Source organism: Elaeis guineensis, chromosome 13 (genome assembly GCF_000442705.2).
Source record: "Elaeis guineensis isolate ETL-2024a chromosome 13, EG11, whole genome shotgun sequence".
Lineage (NCBI taxonomy): Eukaryota > Viridiplantae > Streptophyta > Magnoliopsida > Arecales > Arecaceae > Elaeis > Elaeis guineensis.
In genome coordinates, this window is record NC_026005.2 from 24,615,683 (window position 1) to 24,622,378 (window position 6,696).

Below are 6,696 nucleotides of genomic sequence, written 5' to 3' on the forward strand. Positions count from 1 at the left end.
AATGCGGTCGCTAGTTGACCTATTTGGGTCTCTAGCTTAGCAATGGATTGTATGTGGAAGTTAAGGGTCTGAGTGTTGACTTCTAATCGTTCTAGTGCTTTCAAAACTTTTTTCTCAAAAGCTGAGCTGTGACCAGTAGTAGACGGTTGAGGAACATTTTGAAATTGATGATATGGTCCATGCCTATATGTTGGGTCCTGATATTGAGGTCGAGGTGCGGCAGGGCCAACCACTGGTTGTGGTCTCCAGAAAAAATTTGGATGGTTTCTTAAGCCAGGGTTATAAGTGTTCGAATATGGATCGTTTCCTGGTCTGCGAGCTTGTTGGACTTGAGCTTGCTGAACCTGCTCGTGCACAAACTTAGAAAATTGAGGTGCGGCTGGGCATTCACTAACAAAATAGTTCGGACTTGCACACAATGCACAAACTTCTTGGATTGGGTTAGGTGGAATCGGAGATTGTCTAGTATTTAGAAGACGGTCTAATTTTTGGGACAGTTCATCTACCTTACTGTAGATATTCATAACGTTTCCAATCTGATAAATTTCACTTCTTTTTTGTTGAAGCATGGGTTGTTCTCTAGAGGTGGCAGACATATGATGTAGGGAATTCTCATTAAGTGTTTCAAAGAGCTGCCAAGCTTCATCCTCACTCTTAAGCATGAATGTCCCACCACATGATGCATCAATCATTTGTCGGTGTTTCTCCGATAGACCATCATAAAAATACTGACAAAGTTGCCATTTAGGGATAGCATGGTGTGGATATTTACGAATGAGGTCTCTTAACCTTTCCCATGTCTCATGAAAAAGTTTACCCTCCAATTGGGAAAAACTAGTGATAGCTTTTCTAATTTGATTTATTTTTTCAATTGAAAAGTATTTCTTGAGAAATTCTCTCTGAAGATGATCCCAAATTGGAATGGTTATAGAGTTTAAGGAGTTTAACCAATGCTTGACTTTGTCCTTAAGTGAGAAAGGGAACAGTTTTAACCTAAGGGCATCATCGGAGAAGTTTTGGATTTTTACTGTGGAACAAATTTTAAAAAATTCATCCAAGTGTTTGTATGGGTCCTCATTACTAAGTCCATAGAATGATGGCAACATTTGAATAATGCTAGACTTAATCTCATATTGGGTAGCTTCTACTGGAGGTGCTTGAATGCATGGAGAGTAAGTATACGAGGATGGAGTGAAATATTCTCTCAATGAGCGTGGAGAATTAGCCTCACCAGGTGCAGTCATGTTTCTAACTCGGATAGTCCTAAGAGTCTTTTCTAATTCTTCATCTAATGGTTACAAGTTGGGTTTTAGTGATCGTCGACCTAACATGCAACTAAAAGGTCTATGTAGGACTATCCTAGTCTGTTAAGGATTTTTTTTTTATTAAGAGGAGAAGAGAAGAGAGAAAAGAGTTCTAAAGAAGAGATCCTAAGAAGTCCTAAAACTAATAGAAGTATTAGTTGTGGTTAGATTTTAATTACAATCAAGTTACCACGCACTGGACTCTCTATCCTAAAGTTATCCTAGTTCTAGACAGCTTCTAACTGTAGTTAGCCTTCAAGCCCTCCAAGTCGGAGCTTGACCAACCAACTGGTCAGGTAAGTGTAAGGTTAGTGGGAGTCCCCCCCGTTGCTTTCCTTAGATACCAATTAAATTGGCCAGATCAGCGAATGAAACCAATTAAAAACCACCTTCCTTCGGGCCCAGTCGTCCCGCAAACCACTTGCCTAGACACCAGCTAGCTGACCAAGTCTAACCTGGTTCAACTCTCAGGGTCACTTGTCCTAATGAGCTCGAAATCCTTAGGGTCAACGTCTAATTAATTTTAGATTAAGGTCTAGGTTATGCAAATGCAAGGGAGTGATTTGTGGGCCAAGGAAGGGTGATCAAATCCCCACCTTATCTTAGTTAATGGGTTGCACCCTTAAAATTAATTATGGAGATGCAATGCAAAGAAACAAGGTGTCCAATCAAGTTAGAAATTTTTATATTTGAGGTTACGCTATTTTAGTTAAGTGTTATGAAATGTCAGTGATTTTTTTTTTTCAACTGTGCCAAGGTCCCTGGCAACGGTGTCAAAATTTGATGCGTAGTCGTTGATAGAACCAAAAATAACTCTACTCACTACATAGGTAGGATGAGTCGAGATCGTATCCTCAGAGACCTTGGGCTAAGTTGAGATTACAAAATAAAAAAAAGAAGCATTATTTTGACTTAAAAAATAAATTATTTTAAAATTGATGTAATTAAAAAATAAAGAGCTCGAGAGTTTTGAATTAATTTTGCACTAGCAGAGTTGTATCTCTTTTTTAATTAAATAGATGTGATTAATCTTAGAAAAAATATCTATCTTTCTTCGGCACACCCCGTATCCATAGATCACGGCATGTCTCCAGAAAGTACTAGGTAAACAACTGTTCTTTCCTCGGCACGTCCCGTACCCATAGATCACGGCATGTCTCTGAAAAGTAAAGGTTGTTCCTAATATTAATCTAATAAGAAAGCATAAATAAAAGCATATGAAAGAGAGCAAATAAAGAACTCATGATGATTTAAATAAAAAGCATAATCTTTATTGCATATAAAGAAATATAAGAAAGTTTAGAACAATAAATCATCTCTGTGTCGTTACAAAATTTCTTCTCCACTCCCGAGACTACTAGCCTAGCTGCTCATGAAGTAGTCCCTTTCTATTCCTCTATGCAAGATTCTAGAAAAATTTTTGAGCTTCCCCTCCAATGAGAGTACAAAAATCTTTTTATAGGTGTTAGGAGGGAGGAGTTTTACATGGTTTTCCGATATGGGACTAAAGAAAATACTAAGGACTAAAAGATGGATGGATGAGATGGAAAGATTACAAGCAGATAAAGAAAATACAAATTCTTCCTCTTGAAGTATTTTCCAATATTATTCCATCTGCTCGCCGCTGTGTCCGCCAGAAAAATCTCCCCGCGAACCCGATGCCGCGCGAACCCACCGTCTGCTGCCGTGCGCCCGCCTGCGCGTTCGCTCGCCTCGTGCTCGCATGTTCGCTGCCATGCGCTCGCATGTTCGCTACCGCACGCTCGCACGCCGCGCGCCCGCTCCCGCACACTTGCTTCCGCTCGCCCGCGCACGCGTTAACTCTCCTTTTTGATTCCAAAAAGAAACTTTTGTTTCTTTACAATTACGTCTATATCCTTTTGGATTTCTTGCATAGTATCTTCATTTTCTATAATACTGTATGCATCTTTCTTTTATTTTAATTTTATTTTAAGTCTAATTTTTTTTAAACTTGAGTCTTTTTGATCTGCGAATCGGACTCTTTGTATCGACGATCACCTTTCCTGTAAAACATAAAAAGAAGCATCAAATTTTTAATAAATAAAATAAATTAAATATAATTTTTTACTTTAAATGACTTAAATTAAGTGTTTGTCATCTAACCTAAGATATTTATTTGACATGTATATTATACTAACAGATCGTGATAAAATATAAAAGCCATTGTTCATTTGTTCATTCATCATAGTAACATCATTCATAATGATATCATAATAATTATTCTTTATTAAAATTTCATATCCGTTTATGGCCAAAAGGCCTACAAAAATTATATTCAATAAAAAACTAGGACAATAGTGATAATCACTCAAGCCAATTATATAAGAATTGAAAATAAGCTTGATAATTTCTAAAGCTAGAACTGGAACTAATCTTTCATCTCTAACATTCAGGAATCTCTTGTCATCTTTAAATCTTCTACTGACTTGAAGTTTCTACAATAAATTATAAATATTAATAGGACTACCAGTATCTAATACCCAGAAGGTAGTATCACAAATAGAGAAGTTGTAAGGTATTATTATATAATTATCTTGACTAGCAATTGATTGCTTCTTTCTCTTATTCAGCCTGTTTGGATCAAGAAAGGTAATGTACTAAGAATAATTCTTCTTTCAGTGATCTTGCTTCTTAGAGTAAAAGCACTATGCCTGACTCTGATCGGACTGAGACTTCTTGGTCTGACCAGGCTTAGATGCCCTAACATGCTGCACCATCTTATTTTTATTTTTTTCTTAAAGGGATGACACTCCATCGAAGAAGATCCTCCTACTAAATTCATCGACTCCTTGTGGAGCTGGTAATCCTTCTCAAAAGTCTACAACAACCCCAACAAACTATGGTAGTTGACTGCAGGCTTCGTCATTGAATAATGACTGAGAAAGTGTAGGTAGGACTTGGGCAAAGAGTTCAGTATCACATCTTTTCCAAGTAGCTCATACAAGAGAAAGTCGAGCTTGCTCAGGCGCTCAATCTGTTCAATCATGTACAATACATGATTGGTGACTGATGCTTCTTCCTCATTCATATGTTGAAGATGGCACAACTAGTCTTGGGCCTCTCAATATCGTCAGGAGTGTCGAAGGATTCATTCAACACTTGTAACATCTCCTTTGGCTGAGCATCCTCGAACTTGCGGTCGAACTCATCATTCATGGCTGTCTTCATAATGCAATGCACTATGGTTCGATCATTGAGCCGCTTCTGGTAAGTATCTCAAACCGGACCATGTACATTCGGAGTAGGCTTCTTCAGTGTTAGATCTGTAAGCACGTACAAGATCCGCTCGTGCTCTATGACTATCCTCAGTTTTCGATATCAGCTATCGAAATTGGATTTTGTCAGTTTATCACTATCCAATAGTGATCAAAGCGACAAAGTGGTAGCTATACTTAAAAAAAAATAAAAGCCTAATTAGTATATGAATTATTAAAGCTTAAAGATTTGGACTTTAGTCTGAAGGTTCTTCCATTATTTTATACGAATTGATAGCCTCTACCTTCAATTTTAGGAATTACATTAATTCTTTAGTAGGTACTAGAATCCACATAGACTACACACGGGCCCGAGTTTGCTCGGCCAACCATGTGCACCTATGGATAGGTTCTTAATCAATTATTTTTTTAAATAATTTATAGTAATTAGTTTTGCCCCAGGTATCTCTTCAGCAGGTGTTTGCACCTCCATCAAAAATTTTGATTAGGTCTAATCATTAACATGACCATACTCAGTGCATCTAACTAATGAATAATTAGGCTCAAATTTGCTCGACTAATTTGACCACCCATCAGAGAGACACGACTGAGTTATCATATTATGAATGATAATTTCAATAGTAGATAAACACCAGATGTTTACGCCTCCATTGATTATCAGACTAATGGACTTATTATCATCCATTTTAATGGAAGGCAATGATCTAGTTATCACCATAACCATTTCACTTTAGAAACCTAATAATTTAGAAAATTTAATTAATATATTTTAGAAGATAAAGAAGAGATCAACCAATAGTCAATAATCCTCCCACTGACTTCATCAAGTTATTGAATTGGACTAGAAACAAGCTGGTCGAATGGCACCTAAATCAGTCATACTGATTAACCTATGTAGCATGGGTTAATTCGAATCAATAAGCAACCTAATCAAAAACTAATTGACCACATTGGTCAGATAAATGAGATCGGTGGGAGGATCCGCCAAAGATTGCTTTAGATAGCATTAAAATGTCTAGGTAAGCTGGTTGCGAATTAAAAATCATCAATCAAGATGCCATACTTATCATAGACACTAATTGGTTTATCAATTCTAATTTGATCTACCAAAAGATTTGGGCTTGACCACTGAGCCACGATCAGGTCTATTTGGTCTAATCAAAGATATGTACTTAACCAACTACGACTATTATATTTGATCTAAAAAAATTTTGATTTAATTTAATTCAATTTTTGATTAGATTTAATCAATTTCTCTAATTAGACTATTAACTCTTTGATTCTAACCCTAGACCTAATCCAATTAAAAGAGACCTAATCCAAGCTAACCCATTACTCGATATTTTATGCAAATGTCATTAGATCTTAAATTCATAATTCTAGATCTAAATATTTATCTCTAAACTCTCAATTAAGTGTAGCATTAATATGGATTAGGATTATTAATTAAAACAATTTAAATTTAAAAAATAATTTTACAAAATTTTTATGCAAAATTTTCTATTCATAAATGTGAGTTGACCCCACCTTGGAATGAGTCGAATCATCATAGTGAGTCGACTCGTTCTCAAATGGAGTCGACCCCTTATAACAAATAGAAAGCATCAATTTTAATCTATAGAGATTGAGTTGACTCATCTAAAAAATGAGTCAGCTCAACCAGACTTAGAGTCGACTCCAATCAAGGATGAGTCAACTCTCCAGGGACTGAAGTCGACTCGAACAGGGGATAAGTCGACTCCGTAGGCATGCCTGCAATAATTGTTGAGTTTTAAATCAAATTTTTTTTACATGAAAAATAGAAATTAAATCATATATCACTTTTAGATCCTATCTAAACTTATTTATGATTTATTTTCGATGATTAGATGTCACTTCTATTCTTACAAACAAAATTTGCATCATATACAACAGATCCTAGGGTTTTCGGATCTAAGATTTTGTAGAAAAGTAAGTTCTCTTCCTTTCATGATTTTTCTTGATGGGATATAATCACATGGCACTCCTACACACCATAAGAGAACCCCATCGAATGAAAAGTGAGAGTCTTTAAACTCTACTTGCTCTTATGATCGGACAGACCTGGTGACCAATCCAATTAGAGTACTTTACTACTCGGATATCTAATCTAATATTACATATGAGACTAATCAAAT

General features: G+C 36.2%; 1 non-coding gene across 1 annotated transcript; it reads left to right on the plus strand.

The window, feature by feature from the left end:
- The first annotated feature begins 750 nt into the window (after nt 1-750).
- LOC140853532 (small nucleolar RNA R71) lies at nt 751-856 on the plus strand. Its single transcript, XR_012136602.1, has one exon. It is a non-coding gene; the product is annotated as a small nucleolar RNA R71 (small nucleolar RNA).
- The last annotated feature ends 5,840 nt before the right edge of the window (nt 857-6,696 follow it).